The sequence below is a fragment of the Miniopterus schreibersii genome, assembly GCF_964146895.1.
Source record: "Miniopterus schreibersii genome assembly, chromosome: 5".
In the NCBI taxonomy this organism is placed as follows: domain Eukaryota; kingdom Metazoa; phylum Chordata; class Mammalia; order Chiroptera; family Miniopteridae; genus Miniopterus; species Miniopterus schreibersii.
The window spans coordinates 38966761-38987292 of record NC_138106.1 but is presented as its reverse complement, the minus strand read 5'-3'; the positions used below and the strand labels follow the sequence as shown (position 1 = coordinate 38987292).

At 39.4% G+C, this 20532-nt stretch overlaps 1 protein-coding gene across 4 annotated transcripts in view; it reads right to left on the bottom strand.

Annotated features, from left to right (window-relative positions):
• The window catches only part of LPP (LIM domain containing preferred translocation partner in lipoma), a 617231-nt gene that overhangs the window by 446668 nt on the left and 150031 nt on the right, over positions 1-20532 (bottom strand). For all 4 annotated transcript variants that reach the window (XM_081138106.1, XM_081138104.1, XM_081138105.1 and 1 more), the window contains one exon: positions 14265-14328. The gene's annotated coding sequence lies outside the window, so the exon portion shown is untranslated. The remainder of the gene's footprint in view (positions 1-14264; positions 14329-20532) is intronic.

The following is a 20532-nucleotide window of genomic DNA, read 5'->3' as shown; positions in this document are numbered from 1 at the left end:
CATTCCTGAGGAACTTTGAAAACAATGCTTCTGCATCCAGCAAAATAGCCATTCATCCTCTCTCCCATCTTTAAGACAAGTTTTTTATCTATGAGAAACATTTTCTCGAACTTGATTTCGTTATGTTCATGCTTAAAGGCTTTTCATGTTCCTTGATCCTTTGTCATTCATATGGTCTCTACCTGGATTTATAATTCACAATGTGTTTATCTTCCTGCCCCACCATTCTGGGGGTCACACACAGAGCTATGTCTTGCACAGTGAAAGAAGGTGGTAATGGTTGTGTGTGTCTGAGATGGAGGAAAGGACGACGGGATGGATTAGTTCACATTTCAAGTGGTGGGTGTCCACCTTCCTCCCCAAACTGGCTGAAACTCTCTAGCTTAAGGAGTAGCACTCATATCCTTAACCAGAAGCAGATGAAATATCTGCCAAAGCTTCTAAACCTTCCTACGTCTGTACTTGTTCTAAATAATGGTCTGAGCTGACCTGAAATCTGTTAACTTGAGAGTTTATTAAGACTAAAAAGATGCAAGAATTAAAATCAGACATAGATGTCAGTTGATGGCCCTTCCCTCCGCTCTCAGTCTGGAGAAACTTTTGCCACTGAAAGAACTTCCATGGACGCCTCACGAATGCACAGGTAGAACATGAAGCCGGATTAGCCAAGATCTGTTGCCATGGTTGCCCACAGACACCCTCAGGAAGCAAGCCACAGGGTCAGAGAATCCTGGCTCTAGATCATCTAGTACAGTAGTTGCCAATAGATAGGCAAGTTGGTTGTTTAAGCAGTGGATCCTTTATTTAAATGAAAGAGTATATAAAACTAAAGTAAAACAAATTAAGAGTGGAGTTGGTCAGGTAGAAGGGCCTAGAGTTCTCACAGCTCACTCTGCACCCCATCATCTGAGACTAACATCCACCCAAAGCTCTGGGGTTCCTTGAAGCCTAAGTTTAAAAATCACTGATCTAGTCTAATTTCAACATTGACAATTCTTCAGAGAAAACTAAGGCCCAAAGATCAAGTGTGGTCCATGGATAGAAAGTAGCATAGTCATATACATATTCTCCTGCAAGAAAACATGTTGCCTTTTCCAAAATATAAAACATTTATGTTCTATGTTTCTACCCTTTTAGTAGGATGAAGAAGTTAGTAGAATCAAAGTGCCAAGCAAAATTTTTAAAAATGTGCTCAAGGTTAAGGAGTGGTCAATAGCAAGTAAGGCCATGTAAATTATACCTTGGGAAACCCAATTTGGAGAAACACAAACATCTATTCTATAGGTGATGGTTCTGTAGTGAAAATAACAAAGCTATATAGGAGAATTTTTTTAGCTGCTATACATAAATGTGTCAGACACAAAATCAAACCACTGTAAAATGATGTGAAATCCATTCGATTCTAAGTACAGGAAAACACAGCAGAGTTTATGTAAGGTGTGGGAGACACGTAACCTAAATGTGTTCCTCGGGTTAGTAACTTGAACTAGGAATTCACTAAAAAAGTGTGAGAAACCTACAAGAAAGAGCATTGAGCAAAAAACATGGTGAGACACATCTGATATAATAGTCATATGATTAACAAACTGTCACATCAAACTTTCCCGCAACGTGGGAACACTTTGACACTTCATATTTTTAAAACTGACATTTTGATTCATTACTGTAAATAGCACATTGAGTAAAATATTGTGACAAGGAGCAGATCATATATATGTACATATATATTCACTCTATATATTACATGTGTATATTTTCCCTAGCCCTGTAACATTTTAGAATATACGAAACTTTTTTGTACAGTGACAGTTTGGGCCAGTAAGTAAACAGGCTACTGCACTCCTAAACTACCCGTTTCTCCTATAAGCAGGCAGGTGGACAATGTTTCCTCATTGCACAGAAAGCCTACGAAGCAGCAAGGTTTCAGAAGGAATAGGATGACTTCTAATGTGACTCTGAATATGCCTGCCAACTCCAAGCAAAAGATGTTATAAAAGCTGTTTTCACTTACTGCACCTGAGTTCACAAAGTGTATTATCACAAGCATACGTAAAACATTACTCTTGTCTTCAGGGTGTTGCCAATCGACTTAGAGAAACAGAGGCACACACACGCAATTCTAAAGTAAGGGATACTGCTCCAAGCAGGCAACAAAGGTGGAACGCGCTGCTACTTCTCTGTTTTCTTTTTTCCTTTCTTTAGTGTGTCTATGTGTTGCTTATATAAATAACATGGTCTCTAAATCATTTGGAGCGAACTGATTCAATTGAATTGAACAAAGTATGGGCATCAAAGGGGACTGAAAAAATTTAGAAATCTCACAAGAATACTCAGATTCCCAAGACACTTTCTTCTCAAAGAATATGTAAAGATATATTACATCTCCAAAACAAAAGATAAAATGTCCATCCCCCTGAACATCCAAGTTTCTATTTCAAATTTTTCTTTGGTAATTCTAAAGTTATTATGTACTTTCAAAGTACAGACAACTTTATAAAAAGACACCAACAGACACACACACACACACACACACACACACACACACGAGAAATAGATCCACAAGCATATTTGTCTTATGCATTTTCTCTCTGGGCATTACTCCATTATTATTCAACTCATCTTTCCCCTCAAACACCTGGAAAGTTAGATACTAAAAGGAAACAGAAATATATATAAATATATCTCTCTCAAGATATTATACTCACTATAAATAAGCTTCGTCTCTGTACTAAAATTTAGATTAAGTAATGATGATCTTCCTCAGCACATAATTTAAAAGAAAAAAAACCTGCTCCACATTTATGGTTTTTCAGAAAGGGTGGAGAAATGTTGCCAATCAAATTCACCCAAATCACATAAAAGTTAGAAAAGAGTAACAGATATTATTTAATGAACATGGAAAATATTGAGGAAAAACCTGTAAAACATTAATATCAACCAAAATCTAGGCTTTAGCTTCAGCACTCAAAAATCCTTGCATTCTTGTTTCTAATAATAATAATTTAAAAAGTGGTCTCTTTTTGTTCTTAGCTAGATTAGTCGATTCATTTCAAGCAGATCTCTTCTACAGATATTCTGAATATATCAAGATTTATTTAAAGTTGAAGAGTCTCATACACTATGCTGAAGTCCATTTCAAAGTAAAGGATTAGCAAATAAGCAAATTAAAGATATAGCACTGTTTTTCCCTTGGCTTACTGAAAAGAAAAGGAAAAAAAAAAAAATCAGCTAGAGTGTTGTCCAAAGCATTACAAAAAGTCACTGTTTGAACCTGAATCCTCATCATAACTTTTCCAAACTCTGAAGGAGGTAGATTGTAACCTTAAAATGTTGGAGACTCCCCAACAGAAGCTGAAGCACTGTCTATGGAACAACACCCCTTCCATAAGTACTGGGAAAGAGTGTAAGTAACATCGTATTTGAAGACAGAAGCCCCAGGTGCAGATAAATCTCCACCATATACTACTTGAAGTGAATTTGGGCAGCTCATGTGATTTTAGATTCTTCACTGTAAAATGAGGATAATACTAGACAGAATACTGAGTTTTATGAAAATTAACTAAGAATGTACAAGAAGTCTTACAGAATCGAAGGGGGTGAGAAAGCTATTCCTCAGAATCATAATTTCCCAACTTTTACTGTCAATTAATAAAAATGTTAAGAGGTCACTTGAATTCAACTCAGTTCAACTCAATAAAAATGTACTAGATGCTCATTGTATATGATTTAAGACTATGCCAGGTGCCATGATTGAAAAGTTTGGAGGGGTGGGGGAAATAGAGGGGAGAGTGAAGGAGAGAGAAAGAAAGGAAGGGAAAACGGTCTATCTATGCCACAATTTTTGCCCTAGGACCCCATAATCTTGTGGAGGAGATAGCATTTCATATATGAACTACCTGAAAATACTTAACACTGTAAAGTTAAAAAAAAAAAAAAAAAGTGGTACTGACAATGGCTCTTATTGTAGTTTAATGTGAGTTCTTATATAAGGTCAAAAAAGGAGCAATAGAGAACATGATATTGTTTTCCCCCTGCCCCTCTAAGCATCTACTTCTCAGTGACCAGTTTGTGGAATCTGACAGGAAAGAGCCTCTACAGACGGGCACTGCTGAATGGCACCCCGGGCATTTACTATGGGCATCTATCACTCCCACATTATTCATAGCTCCCCTTATTTCCTCATTCCCTCCTCTGCACTCAGCTCCTCTCCCTCTCTTCACCTCCTCTGCCCATTCCTAGGGACAACAATGTCCCCAGGCCTAACTCCTCTCCATCCACAGCCTTCCAGGCTGAAAAGGGCTCTCAGGCAGGAGAGGGCTGGGAATCAGGAGACCTGAGTTCCTCTCTCAGCCTTGTCCCCACTTTACTTTGTGACCTTGAGCAAAGTCACTTCCACTCAATGAACTTCAGTAGCTTCACCCATCAAACGAGAGTAGAGGCATTTAAAAACCCTTCTTGCTCCTAAACATTCAATATCTGTGTCCTGACCTACAGCTTCCAACAGTTTCCAAGTGACAACTGGGGGCTCGCCAGTCACACAGATCCCAAAGAGGCACTGACATGACCATATCAATGGTTTCTATTGTGGGGAAGGTCAGGGACTCCTTCAGAAAATAGCTGATCTAAACAGAGCCTAAGGAGTGTCATGGCAACACTGCTCACAAGCTGCCAGAGGTAGGGAGGAAACGCAGCCAATATGCGTGTACAGCTGCCACATTTCAGAACAGCACTCAAACCTCGTTAATATCATCTTGCTTAATACCGAGTCCCGTAGATCATAAGCTATTTTTACCGTGTATTTAACAGATTTGTGTATCGCCTTCCCTGCCAGCATTTTCACAGTCCGGGACAGAGGACTTTGCCATCAGAGAGCCTTCAGGACTGCAGGCCACCCAGGGTTAACTTGGGAAAAGGAGGGGGGCTGAGAAGATGAACAGAAGGAAGAAAAATATACTTAGTGGGGTTGGAAGCTTGGAGGAGGGATGTAATAAGAGTGAATACAAGCCAATACTACAAGCACTCAAGTGTGAGGCACTCGAGTCCCAGCTCTTCAAAGACTCGGAGCTGGATGTGCTGGGGAGAGAGTGGGAGAGCCGAGTCCTCCCTTGTAATTGGGTCAACACATGTCCCGCCACCTCAGTTTTGATCACAGCCCCTGCCTGCTTTCACTGGTCTTCACAATCTTAGGACCATCACGTGTGCCACTCTGCAGAGCCCTACGCCCGCGTTTTAGGAGGTAAGCATACATCCACTACAGTGTGCTCTTCAGAGCGCGTAGGGAAGGGCTTTTGCTAAATGTCCTGTGCACAACCCGGCTCCCTCGTGTAGGAATGGGATAATTCTAGCTATGACAACTGACCAAGCTAATCTAAGTGAAAGCACCTGTCACGCAGTAGATACCCAATAATTGTCTGCTTGTTTCCATCTGTTTCATACAGCAGCGGAGTGCCACATGTACCACCTTTACTCCCAATGGTCTTCATGGAGAGGAAGAACCCAGCCAAGGCCTGCTGAGTGGTGAGCAGGAGCTCAGGCCTCAACCATCCCTCTACTGCTTGGTCAGCTGGGGGCACCAGTCTCAGAACTGCTGCTATATGAGCAGAAAAAGTAAGGTAAGTCATTTTTTCCCTGGGAGGGGGGGCAGAGGGCTCAACTAGACAGATAGTTTTCATGTTCTTTTCCAGTTCTGAAAGTCTATAAGCCTGTAAGTCTCATATCCATCTTAAAAGCAAGCAACAAGCAGAGGGGAAAACCACTGAAGAACACAGTTATGTGCTTCTTTATCGAGCATGTCTAGGGCACTGTGCCAGGAACTAAAGAAAATTCAAAGAAGTAGGGAGTAGTCCTAAGGTTCAGAAACCTTATAATATGTGTGTGCAGGGGGCAGAGGGAGAGAGGGCGAGAGCAAACATGGAAAGATGGAAACACAAAATAGAGTTTAATTATAAAACAACAGTCATACTTCAGAGCCCAGGGGGAGAGAAGACATCCCTGGGAGGAAGGGCATATGTTCGTCCTACAGGCAGGAAAGCAAGGCCCACACAGGGGAAACGGAGAGAGGTGGCATTTATCAGAGCTAGCCCTCTCCAGTACAAGCATCATCAGTATCTAAGATGATTAAATGTCTTGTTTGTTTTATGTCTTAGATCATTTGAAAATTCTGTTTCCTGCACTAAAGGCTAATAATAATGACCATTATAGTAATAACAGTCACCCCAGCCACCCATCATCATAATGCTATGTGGGGCAGTAGGAAGAGCTCTGGAATAGGGAACAGGACACTGGGTTCTGGGCCCTGTGCCACTGCCACCATCAGCTGCCAGGGTTCAGCTAAATGGCTTACTGGCTGTGGGATAAGAGATCTTGTAGAATTCCAGTTGGAGTTCTTGAGGCTTCTGAAGAACCAAATTGTCTAATGCTCATGTTTTGCAGATAAAGAGACTGAGGCCGACCAGAAAATAAGTGATTTCTCTCAAATATCAAGTACACATTTCTGTCATCTATGCCCAGTTCTCTGGACATAACTGGTATTCACCTGCTTTTGGGTCTTGCCTCAAGCTGATTTTTGCCTGCCAGAGATTTCCACTCAAGTCCCTGTAATATCCCATCAAAGTCCATGTAATCATTTCTCAAAGCCAACTCCAGTCCTGGTTCTATAATATACCCCCAGGTAGAAAAGGTCCTCCAAATTTTCTCACTCACGAAGTATAATTACTGAGCTCACACATCACACTGAGTCTTGGCTGGCCCTGAATCAATTGCATCTTGCACACCTGCCAGCTCCCTCCTTCAATTTCTTAGCAAGCCACCTCGCTTGGTAGGTGCTAAGTAAATGCTTATTGAGTCAGGTTGGTCTGGAACCTTGGTTTTCTGACACTTGACCAAGTATCTTCTCAAAAGTCATGCTGCCTCTGATCATCACAAGCCTAGGTATGTGCAATCCCCAGAGCAGCCAAAATAGTTTCAATTACCTCCAAATCCATCAAACTATTTTTCAGACTGACTAAACATGTAGCAAGAGAGAAGGGACATAAAGGAAAGGAGACTAGGCGCAAAGGGCATGTGCTACAAATAGAATAAACAGCCGTGCCTGTGAACTGAGAAGCACTGGTATTATCATTCCAATTTTACGAGAAAGAAATGTGCAGTGCAGAGAGTTGATGGCTGGCCCAGGGTCCCATACAGAGTCCCCAGTGGAACAAGGAGGTCCAGTTGTGCAGTCTAAAAGGACACTGCTTTTCCCCACTCTGGGAGGCAAAAATCAGCTTGAGGCAGTAAACTGTCGGATGGACAGTCTCAACACATAGCCATCAGCTGGGCAGGCCCATTCAGTCTAATGCAGAGAATGAGAGACATCTGTGAAGGAAGAGAATGGCAGCCACATATAGCAAAGGTTTTACACTGAGGGACACTGGACCAGTAATGTTGGAGTGAAAGCATGGCAGAAAGATTTAGGAGGCAGAACTGTGTAACTCCAGAGGCAACCCAAGGCACACATCATATGGGAATTTTTTAAATTCCCTTTAAATCCACGAGAACTCAGATGCCAGCACACGCAGCGATGGCCCCAGCCAGACAGCAAAGGCATATTGGCACCACTGTAATTTGTCCATTCACCAATATGCTTCCTGAAAAACACCCATATGCTTTCTTTTAGTTTCCATATGCTTTTATAGAAAGGAAACTAAAACATTTCATTAGTTTTCAGTAATTAATAATTACTTATTTCACAATAGTCACCCTCATTAAAAAACGAAAATAACTGATTAAGCTGCAGGATCCTGGCTTTCAACTCAAGCTTTCATAATTTTTTTTAAAAATTCTTCCCCTCTAGGAATTGAGTAATAGAGTAAAACAGCCAGTGTGGAAATATTCACACTATGGGGAGTGAAGAGCTATCAAACATACAGCCCAGCATTCCTCTAGACTGAGACATCACGGTTTAATGAAAAGAACATGGACTTGGAGCAGAAAGACTTGGGACCCAATCCCAAACTGACCTCTGGTGAATAGTACTTCTGAGGAAACACAGGGCGTTGAAAAGATAAAGCCTGCTGGATGCCTTCAACCAGCCTCCCAGTATTCCCAGGGAGCAACTTCACAGGGCTTCCTCCGCTATCTCAAAGCACGGGTAAGGCATGCCCAGAATGCTGGCAGCGTGCCTGTCATTGTTGGCAGACCACGGCCAATAGCCTTGAAATTGGTCTGGGGCCTAAAACAATTCTTCTCAAACTCTAATGAACATATGAACTACCTGGGCATCTTGTCAAAATGCAGATTCAGATTCACGGGGTAGGGAGTGTGGCCTGAGATGTGCATTTGTAACAAGCTCCCAGGTGAAAGATCTACAAAGTTAGGAAATAGAATCTGTAAAAACAGCACACCTGCGAGCCTCTCTCACTGGGCTGTGATGAGGATTATTAATTATATTGACAGTAGTGCTTCTGAATACTGAACAGCCCAAAGGTGTTTCAGTTATCTTAACAAGAGTCCTGTCAGTCAAGTATGATTTCCACTTTACAGACAACAAAACTGAGACCCAAAGAAAACAAGCAATGGATGCGAGGTCACGCAGCTAATACAATGTTTTCCCAATTCAGGTCTATCTGCCTGTTAGTGTGAGTAGAAGTGAAAAGAAGATAGAAAATCTAAAAAGTAGACATGACAGTAGAGTGCAGGTATGAAGTCTGGCTCTTGTTCTGCCTCCTGGTCCCCATCTGCAGGGTGAAGGCGTTGCCCCTGATGAACTCCGAGGCCTTCCATCTCTGACACCAGCTTGCACTCTCATGGCTCCCACATACTCACAGTGGGCCGTTAAGCATTGAGCATTAGCTTCACACATGTGGCAGTCATTACATTTTGGCACGATCCACATTCTAGCAGCTCACATCTGCATTTGTGCTGATTTATGCATGGTCAGAAGTCTATCTCTGTTAAAAATCCCACGCTCAATAAAACAGAGAGAAAACAACAAATGGATTCCCCAAAGAATTAAAATTCCAATTCAGTTGATAACTCACAGCATGATCAGGGCACTATGACCCTAGACACTCTTTGTCTCCTCATCTCACAAAAATGGGGAAATTGAGACCACTAACCTGATAGAAGTTTTACAAAAGGAAAAGCAGGAGTTATTTATAACACATTTTATACAACTGTCCAACACTCCTTTTTCTGCCTTGAGGTGCCAGATAAGTATTTAATTAATTCACTATCATATAATTGATTTCTAAGTGTTATAAAATTGTTTCATTTCTCCCATTCATATTCGGTATTATCCCTGCAGGTACTCACATATTTGGGAGTGGATCCAGATTTAAATCCAGAGTGTGCTATTTATTAGCTGTATGACTTTGGGCAAATTACTCAACCTCTCTGATCTTGGTTGCTGAATATGAAAAATGGGAAAAATGATTATCTAGTTTATGAGATTAAATGAAATAATGTATTAAAATGGCCAACAAAAGATTCTATGTTATAAGTAATTTGAGTGAGTGAATGAATGAAGCAAGTAGGATAGGAGTTTCAGTAGTAAAACATCACTCAACAGTTTGAGACAAATAAGAGTCCACAGTCATGCTCATAAATAGGGCTGAGGCCCAGAGTAGGAAAAAAGGTGGACTGTGGGAAAAATCCCACAGCAAAGGAAATGTATGTTACACAAATGTCACCTCTGACTTCCCACATTAAAATGTCTTTTGCTTAGCCTAGAGCCTACTTATGGCCTTCAAAAGGTCTACAAAACTGAAATTATAAACATTCTATGTACCTGTGCATTTTCTAACTATTTCAAGGATTCATATATGAGTTCCCAAAGACTCCACAATCCTTTCCCAATCACACACAAACACACATGCACACGCACACACATGCAAATTAAGAACAATGGCACTAGGCAAGTTTTGTTTTTACAGAGAGGGACTTGTCAACTGAGGGAGAAAAAGTTTATTTAATAAAACAAGGCTGACAGATGCAAACACGTGATTTAGAAAGTATGAGCAGTGGACGTTATCACAATGATAACTTAAAAACCAAACGGAGAGAGGGGTTCTAAATTCAAGATGAGGTTTGGCTATAAACTTGTTTTGGGACCTTGAGCAAATCAGAGACTCATGAAAATCGAGGCTGGTGAAACCTTTGCCCTCAGCTATTCCACCCTCCTCCTTCTCCTATCTCATCATGGAGAAACTAAGGTTCAAAAGAAGAGCATCCCTTCACCAAAGTCATAGACAGTTAATTAGAGGCAGAATTTGAACCTCAGGCACAGTAAAATGATTTCCACACCCTGTATCTCAGTATTAGGAGGGCTATGATTAGTGTTTACATCCAGTGGCCTCTAAGTTATCTTCTAACTAATGGGTAATTACTACTTTCTTCTTTGGACCTGGAAATGTCATGAAAACATGAGTTTGGTTTTGGCAAAGATCATTCCAGCTGCTCCTCGGTCCCAGCCCAGTCCCACAAGAACAAGGCAGAAAGAAAGCCTGAAAGAGTGAGAGATGCTGCTATTAATCTTGTGTAGCACAGCAACTGGGAATTGCAGGCCTTGAACTAGATTTCACTGTGTTGGCTATTATTTTCCTGTCCTCTTGATTATTAATCCTTCATCTGTCTTCTCTTTATTGATGTTTCCAACTATGCACAGCAAATAGCCAGCTAGGAGCTCATCCTCAGCTTCTTATCATTCATTGAATCAGAAAAGAGCAGAAGACCAGAAGACAGGTGGAGGAAACAGTGGTGATGTCAGGGTCAAGTAATCTATTACAGAAAGGACTGCAGGGGAATCCATATTCTCCTAGTAAACACAGAGAGAAGTCAGCCAGAATCCTCTATTCCCCTGCCCCAAGGGACTAGTGAAGATGCCTAGAATCCATTTGTATTTTAAGGACATCTCACATACCTGCGTTGACACTGGTTTTGCCTGAAAGAAAATGGCCCTTTATTTATTGGGTTGAGAAAGGACAGTTTATAGGAAGAATTCTCTCCTAAAATAGAGGTACAACTATAAAGTCAGAAGAAAGAATTCTAGTCCAGGATCTGTCACTAATACCTTAGATAAATTGGATTTCCTCCCTGACCCAAAATCTCTATCTCTGAAATGAGAGAATTTGGCTAGATTGATTCCTAAAGTCTTCCCTGGCTCTGACATTCTGACCTCTCCTTAAAAGTCAATGACTCAACCTGGAAAAGTCAAACAACAGAACAAAGAACAAAATGATGTTACCAGTGGATAAGTGCACCAGATCCTCTAAGAATGAGACCAGATTACAGAGTAGAGAAACATGGAGAAAGATGAATTTCTCTCCCTTTCTAACCAGAAATTGAACATCACTGGATGACCAACACACAAATGTCCAATCATAGTATATAATTCAAATCTCTAACTGCTTTTCTAATATGTAAAAGATTCAAAAACTAAATAGAAAAGTAAACTATTTTCACATAGGCTCTCTAGTAGAGTAATAGAATTTCCCTATGACTTTGGGAAAGTGGCAGCAGGAGGAGAAAAGATGGGCTAAGAAATAAAATCACAGACAATAGGATATTTGACTAGAAGTAATGCCACGACCAAACGGTCCTACTCTATCTTTTGTGAGATGCTGAAATGGACCCTGGAGAGATAAAGTGACTTGCCCAAGGTGACATTGCCAGAGCTGGGATTAGAATTAAGATTCTCATGACTTCTGGCTCATATACCATAATATAAAACATGCTGCTTAACTCCCCAAAACAATGATATCATATCCAGGTAACTAAAAAAATAAAAAATAAAAATTTAAAACTACTGCCTCAACCTCTACCTCAGAAAACAATAACTGATTAATTTGATTTAAGGTAGACTAGGGTCGTTCCATCAAATTGTAATAAACAAGTCACTCTAGCAATATAAACAAGTCCATGAGAATTAATTGGGTATTATTCATCCTTGCTCATGAATCACACTATGGAAAACAGGAATAATCATCAGTCTGCAGGAGGCCAGAAGCCTGTTCTTGCTGAAGTACTGATCTTGCCTATTAAAGAACATTGGGTATCAGCTCTAAATAGTAAACACAGTATACTGTTTCAGATTCCATGAACTGCAGCTTTAAATAGATTTGGTTTGGAAACGGGACAGGGAACACACCACAGTCAGTGGATCAACGTTAAGAGCAGAGAAAAACAGTGATTACACTCATTAAATGGGTACCTGTTGACACATCTACTGTCAAGTCTAATTATTTATTTAAACTGTTATTCTCTCTTCTTTACTGCCACTAATACCAATTATTACCACAGGATTGTTTTAAATTCTACAGCATGCCTTCCAAAGGCTATTTAAGAAGTTTTTGCAGTTTTTACCCTTCCCTCCCCACTAGCACCCACCTCCAAAATACAGAGGGCATACAGAGGTAGATGATGATAGATGATAGATAGATAGATGATGATAGATAGATAGATGATGATAGATAGATAGTTGATAGATAGATAGATAGATGATAGATAGATAGATAGATAGATAGATAGATAGATAGATAGATAGATATAGATAGATAGATAGATATAGATAGATAGATGATAGATAGATAGATAGATAGATAGATAGATAGATAGATAGATAGATAGATAGATAGATAGATAGATAGATAGATGATAGATAGATAGATGATAGATAGATACAGTGATAGATGGGTAGATAGGAAAACCCTCTTTCTCATGAGCAATTTTTCATTTTTCCAGGCTTTATTAAACTCCTCTTTGTAGTTTCAAGACAGGTTTCAGTGGGAAGAGGGGGGACACAGTTAACCACTTTTCAAAGCTTATTCTATTAATATTTGACAATTAACATTTGGAGAAAAGTTAATATAATAACTGCAGTTTCTAAATGAACAAGTTAGACCTCTGCCTAACAGAGCTATCAAAACCTGCTATATTACAAGTCTACAGTACATTCTTTTCTGATATATTTATCCATGAAAATACATGAAATACATGAAAAAGAAGTTTTTTTCAGAGGTATTTTATGGACTATAGAGGGACCAAATGACAGGCAAGAGCCATTCCTGTACTTTTAGCCACTACCATTTCTTGTAACCCTCTTTTTGTAGTCATGAGAATAAAATCTAACCAACACAAGTGGCTGTAATTAGAGAGGAGTTTCACCGTCCATCTATCACCCACCTTATTTGTACATGACGTGTTTTATTCAGTGTGTATGGTGAATATTAGCCTTAAAAACCATACTAATGTAACACCATAATTTCCACTTAATTCTAAATCACTAAGTCCTACAAATATGGGGCAATACCAATAAACTTCACTTCTTTTCAAGGTTTATGTAACTAAAGTCATGTTACAAGTTCAAGATCATGAAAATAACATAACAAAGGAATTATCGAAATATTCAGCAGAAAAAGTGTCTATGTTATTTTTATGTTGATATCAGATCTTCCACAAAGATGCTATCCTACAAATCCTGCAGTTAGGAATGACATATTGACGACTTCACCTCTGTTTTGCCTAAGACTTCTAACCGATGACACAGAATATAGCAGAGTGAACCTGGAAGTGCAGAAATCAATGGGTTAATGGTAGGTGAAAATTCACATTCTGCAAATTATATGACTATCATGCTTCTCTTCCTTTTTTTTCTGGCCTCCATTTTCCGGACAAACTCGAGAAGAATGCATCCTTCTGTGAAAGGCCAATCTCTTTCACACCGGTCCCCCAGGAGCGTGGCATGCAGATATCAGGGGTCCTGCGTTTCAAAGCACTCTAATTCATTGTCTTATTCTTAGGAATTTTTTTTTGTTGCCATGAAGTTGGATTATGTGTTTTTGAGATGATGATGGACCTAATTAGGAGAGCTTGGCCCCTACAGAACCAGGTAACAGCGGCAGCATCCTGTCATGAAAAACACTCAAAAAGGGGCCAGGAAATGAGAGAAAGCTCTCCTGCCACATACTATCTGGGCATAAAGAAGAAGATAAGGACATCCTAGTACATGGCATATTACAGACACTTAAATACTCATTAAATCTGAATTTGCTGCATGGCCCAGATTTTTCAGTTTTTGGTGTTAAACCTTAAGGGCTAAGAATGGAAAGGAAAAATTAAATCAAGAAGACGTAAAAGGACAGCAGTTCATGGTCTTGGCCATTTTTCAGTTTTGGTGCTCATGAAAGACCTTTGTGTTTCTTCTGTTGGGAGTGAAATCAACCTTAAATATTATTGGCTAAGATGCCCATTAGCAGTTCATAAGCATGAAACCAGTCCTCTCTTACCTCAGATAATAGCTCTTGGAATGGTCAGTGGACACAAAGATTCAGCAAACTGCAATGCTGGTGTCTGAAAATGAAAGATTAGGTAAAAGTTACTCCTAGGTACTAAACTATATTATTTATAAATAATCATAAACTCTTATATCTACAGAACGGTTTCTTGTTTTGCAAAACATTTTCACATTCGTTATTTCATTTCACCCAACACCAACCTGATGAAGAAGAGCAAAGAGATTATTCTACTGACTTCATAGGTGAGGAAACAGAAGCTCACAGAGGGATAGAGAGGATGGGAAGGGACAAACATCTCTCTCAGTTAACTTCACAAATACCATGTGAAAAGGGTGTTACTGTTCTCATTTTACAGATGTGGAAACTGAGTTCAGAAAAAGTAGGTAACTTGCCAAGACTACATAGTATGGTACGCAACAGGGTGTGAGTTTGAACCCTGTGGTCTAGTGGTCTTTTTCCTTTATCCCTCAGTTTCTTCTGAGGTATTATGTTGGAAAAACACAGACAAACAGCTCACTGACTTGATCCACTAGGCTTGGTGGAAGGGGGAATAATAAAATAAAACTAGCTATCTGATATACATGAGGAAGTAGGACACACACACAAGGGATTTAGAGCTAGTCAAACTTGTTTCCCTCTTACCAATGGCCTTAGGCAAGTTACTTAAACCACCTGAGTGTCACCTTCTTTATATGTAAATGAAGATTGTAATATCTACTTCATAGCCAAGCTCACTTAAAGGTTACTTGGAAGATTTTCCTCCATTGTTTCATACCGATAGATAGGGACAGTGGTGGTACTCACAACTATAATGTTTCTTCCTATGAGCCTATGTGTTTATGATCAAAGAACGATATTATAAGCACACAATGCTAGAAAATGTCTCTGGATGGGGTATTTTGTGCCCCTCGTTTTAAAATACCACAACATCTGTCTATGGCAATCTCACATGGCCTCAGCTAATAAGAGCCCAAAGAACTTTTGTTTCAAAAGGCTAAGCCTCAAATTAAAAATCAAGCGACTCCTTAACCCCAAAAAGCAAGAGATACTACTTGGAGTAAAAGACTGCAGGTGTATTTCATGTCCTTTTAAAGTTTGTGTTTATAATGTGCCTCAGGTCCAGAGAGATGGTGCTTCCAACAGGATGGCAATGAAAATATTTGTTTTAATGTAACGCATAGATTTACTGACAAGGATAAGACCTCTGGGAAGTTTTTGTAATATATCCTATTTTCATATAGGACTCAAGTCAGATGAAGAATAGAACATGGTTGATACGTGAACTACAAGAAATTCTTGCTATATGCCACCAAAATCAAAACATTAATCATCTTTTAACATTAAACTTTGTATTATGAAAAATATTGCATGACTGTTTTATTTCAAATCATCCTCATTATAATCCCAAAGAGACTTACTTACCCCAATTTTAACAATAAGGAATTCAGAGTTCAAAGATTACATGGTTAAAGTGAAACAGATAAAAACGTAACCTTGTACATCATACACCAAAACGATCTAAGGACCCTCCCACTCATGGTGCAGCCTCCCACTTGGGAGTGGTCTACTTGGAGGGAAAGGGAAAATTAGTATATACCACAGAGAGCTCAACTGTCAAGGCACCAACACACATTTAGTATTGAGTCCCTGCTTCACTGGCAAGTGAAAGGAGAGAGAGAAGACTTCACATCTGTGGTCTAACCAGAAGGTAACACATTACTAAGCTGATGCAGAAGGAGGGTTTGATGCAGGGTTACCATGAACACTTTCTCAGCTCTCCCCAGTGAGGTTTCAAAGATGCAACATCCTTGTGCAAGTTCGCAAAGCACAAGCCACAGAAACAACAGAAATTGATACCATTAGATTTTCGTGAAGAGGCCTTCATCAGTAAGTCTCATCTTAAGCAGTAGAAAAGCTGAAGCCTTCCAGCTAAGAAGTTCACCAGCCCTCTTCACATGATTCTAGTGTCATTGTGTCCTCAGTAACTACTGAGTGTTTCCTAATGCAATGGAGATCTCCACTAGACCCAGAAAGACATCTGGGACAACTCACAAATCCCACTCCAGTATCTTGGTAATGAAGCCAGTATCCTTGGCTGCCTCTGTGTATTTTGTGACTGCTGAACCAGAACCTGGCATGTCTGCATCCTTTGTTAAACCACTCATCCTCTCCAAAGAAAAAGGTTCTCATCTCCAGAAGCAATTTCAACCAAAAAAAAAAAACCAAACCAAAACAAAACAAAAAAACCTGTGCAATCAACCTCTAACTTACAAAACTCCCACCTATTAATTAGAATATATGTAAAAGCAAGACTCACCATACTTAGTTGGGGCTAATATAGAATAATTGAGCATTTCTACTACATTTTGGGGAACACAGGAGGAAACAAATGAAAGCAGGAAATAAAAATGAGAGTGGAAAGAAAAACGATGGAGAATTAAAAAAAAATAGAATGTGAGAAATGAAAAGCACAGAAAGACATGTTTCAACAGGTTTTACACACACCATGCTACTTCTTGAATAGACCACTGTACTCTAAGATAATTTTTAAGCAATAGTACTCTAAGATGATGATTATAACATTATGAACTAAAATTCCAACCAATTGGCATTAGATTGCTGACACCGATGTATAAATGCCTCTGAATGCTTTATATCTTATGAGTGCTATTATACCAATGTGAAATATGATAGACACTGTTAATACTCCCACTAATCCCATAAATGGATAGCTCCTCAGCCCTGTGGTCCTGAATGTTCTTTCTGAATAGGAGGTATTACCTTGAAAACAATACTTGCAGCATGTGGATTGAGGACCTGGGTTCTGCCCTTCGCCCTATAATTCCCAAATATTTTTAATTAAAGTTTGCATTAAACATACATTTTTCTGTTTCCCTTTTCATAGGTCTTGACCATGGTTATCCCTAAACCACTGTGAAAAGGCCAGAACTTATTCTGTCTAGGCTTTGTGCATTTTGGTAAGTTTTACGTGGTAGTGAAGGTGTTGGTAAAAGGATTACTTACACTAAGATTTGTTTAAATTAAACAATGTCATAATCTTAAGCATGATTATTCAACATCTGTCCCCAAATGCAATTGAAATGTTAGATTAGGACAGAGGCATGAGGTGACAAACAGAATGTCCTCCACTGCCATCATCAAACCCTCTATGAAGAACATTTTTACATGCACCCTCTCACCTGCCACCCTAAGATACTTATCATGAATACAACATATTCCATGGCTTATGAATGATTTGGTTGTCTCATTAAGGTAATGTTTGCCAGTATTTAATTGCTTCCCTTCCTGATTTTAATTTACTCACCTGTCAGCATCTATCAGAGGCACTGAGATCTTCTGACATGCTCACTGATTGTGTTGAAATTAATCAGATTTTTGAAAAGTAAATTGCTTTGGTCTAAAGGTAATGTTCACCTTCTTCGTGTGATATTTATAAGGATTCTATCAAAAGAACTTATAATCTAGAAATTAAATAATAGGTTTTAGGAATCCTAAGCAAAAATATGAGTAGTACCTTAAAAAAAAAAAAAAAAAAATCAACAAGTGCTTATTGAATATACAGCACTTGCCAGCAGTCACTTTGGGGTAAACAGAAGAGAGTAAACATGAAACTACCTCAGAAAGTTTGGATGCCCGGCTGTTGTGGCTCAGTTGGTTGAGCATCGACCCATGAACAGGAGGTCACAGTTCAATTCCGATCAGGGCACAAGCCCGGGTTTCCGGCTCAATCCCCAATAGGGGGCATGCAAGAGGCAGCTAACTGATGATTCTCTCTCATCCTTGATGTTTCTATCTCTCTCTCCCTCTTTCTGAAATCAATAAAAAATAAATTTAAAAAAATAAAGTTTGGAGAAACAGGTAAAAAAATAATTAATTAAGGTGAATACACCTTGACTTGAGTAGCGGACAATCTAATCACTCAAAAGGTACATTGTGTATTTACAACTGTGACTAGTTATACACATTTTGCTCTCATACAGATTAATGATTTTACTCCCCACCTCAATCCAGTAAGGTAAAATTGGTGTTATTGTTAGTAATAGTAGCAATCTTCCCATTTGACAAGTGACAAAGCTGACATAAAGAATGGTAAAAAGACTCTTTCCTAGATTCCTGCTTTTGGGATGTAAATAAATTCAGAAAACATAGCATGATTACTTTGGAATAAAGAAAGAAAAATTATTTTCAAATCCTCTATACATAATTATTCAGTGCTAATTCTTGTGCTAATATCTATCGGTAAATGTGCTTAAAACACTCAGGAAACCAAGCACTAAGCTATGCTATAAGAAGTAAATGAAATAACGGATAAAAAAACTTTGAAATGTGTCCTACCATCATGAGATTATGTTTATGTACGTAGGTTATAATTCCTACTTTGGAATACGGATATATGCATTCATGCAGTAATTATGTCTCAAAAGCGAGTCTATAATATCATCACACCTATCTTTCAGTTATTCTGTTAATCTATGGCCCCTAAACTAAACAGAAAAATAAAAAATGTTGCATGCATGGAACTGCAGGGTGGGGATCAGGGGGTCAGGGGTAACACATGGAACTTTGGAACACAGAGGTTGGTTTTCACAAAAATGACTTTATAACCAAACGTAACCAAACTCAGTATGGGAGTATGGGTCTTATTTTTCTAGTGGACTCTAAGACCCTACTTAACTTTCAAGCATCTCTCCTGCTGCGAAGGTTTTCCTGATCCAGAAAGATTTGGTGAAGCAGCCTTTTTGAAAACTACCACAATGCCTGGTTCCATATCTAGATCACTAAAATTACCACTGTATCTTATCATTTTTGTTTGTTTGTATATGTTGAAGAGAGAAATCTTATCTAACTCAGTTTCTTAAATCCAAACCCCAAATCCAGAATATGGTCATTAGTAGGTACTCAAGAAAACGTTTATTGAATGAATACATGAACAAAGGTAAAAATCATTCTGTGTAATTTCTGCAGCATCTAGATCAATGTGATGGCAGTGAAAAAATAAAAACGGCACCAGGTGTTAGATGAATGGAGCCAGACCAGACCTCAGTTCAGCAACCTCGGTACTTGAGTTCTGGCTAAGAAAGAATTCAGAGTCAAGACTCAAGCTGTAAGAGAGAGTTTATTTGGAAAGCCACAGAGGTAGAAGTGAGCTGTAGAAGAAATGGACTCAAGAAACAAGTTACCAAAGGCAAAAGCAGGGCCCTTGGAACTTAGGAGAGAGAGGCAAAGAAAATGTGCCTGTGGGGAGAGAGAGCTACACTGGGTCCTCAGTCTAGAGGGTCGTTATCTGGAGGTCTCAGGGGAGAATGTCAATAGAATATTCATCAGCTCTCCAAGTGTGTCCTTTCAGGGTCCTGATCTCTACTGATCGGTGAGCACCAGGGCAGGGATTTTTTTAGTCAATGTAGCTGGTCCTGGTGTCAGCCTGGTGTCCCTTGTCTGATTTTGCTGCTTTTCAGGGCCTGGAGCTGAAACACAACTGAGACTTAGATGTATTTGATGCAGGTCAGAACTTCATTGTCCTGGGGGTTTAACGCTTAAGGGCTATTCTCTGCCCCTCCTTGTTTGTTCCCACTCTAAGGGGATCTAACCCGCATGACTACCAACATACCGGGGTAGGAAAGGTCAGGGAAGGGTCCTAATCCCATGACGAGTGATATGAAAGGTAAGTGGGTTTAAACTGTATGACCAGCAATATGTTAGGGGAGGAAAGGTTACCCTGGGGGCGAGGTCCTTGTTTTCCTAGTTTTGCCCATTGCTAGGCACCCAGGGCTTTCTGCCTTTGTGACCTTCTGTACCTGGTCATTCATCCTTGCTCTGCTCATGTCTGTCTAACTGCCTACCACAAATGCATGTCATATAATTAGATGCTTGGTAAATGTTAGTTGGGTTGAAATTAACTGAACATTTAATTTTGAAAATGTACTGCTCGACTAAATGATTCTAAAAGCTAAGTGAGGGGTTCATTGAGGAGTTAAGTAATCTGCAATGACCAGTCATCCTTAACCCATTTAAGAGTGAAAAAAATGCTTTTCACAGAAATAATAATAAAGGTTGAACTCATGTGTTGAAATGTAGGCAGGAGTTGAGAAAATTTATGCAGAGAAAAACATTACTGGTCAAGAAAACCATGTTAAGTTTGCATCTGAGTAAACCAAGGCTTAGAGAGATTAAGTCATCTGATTGAGTTCGCACACCTTGTAAGTTATGGTACTAGAATTTATATCACAGCTTTTAGACC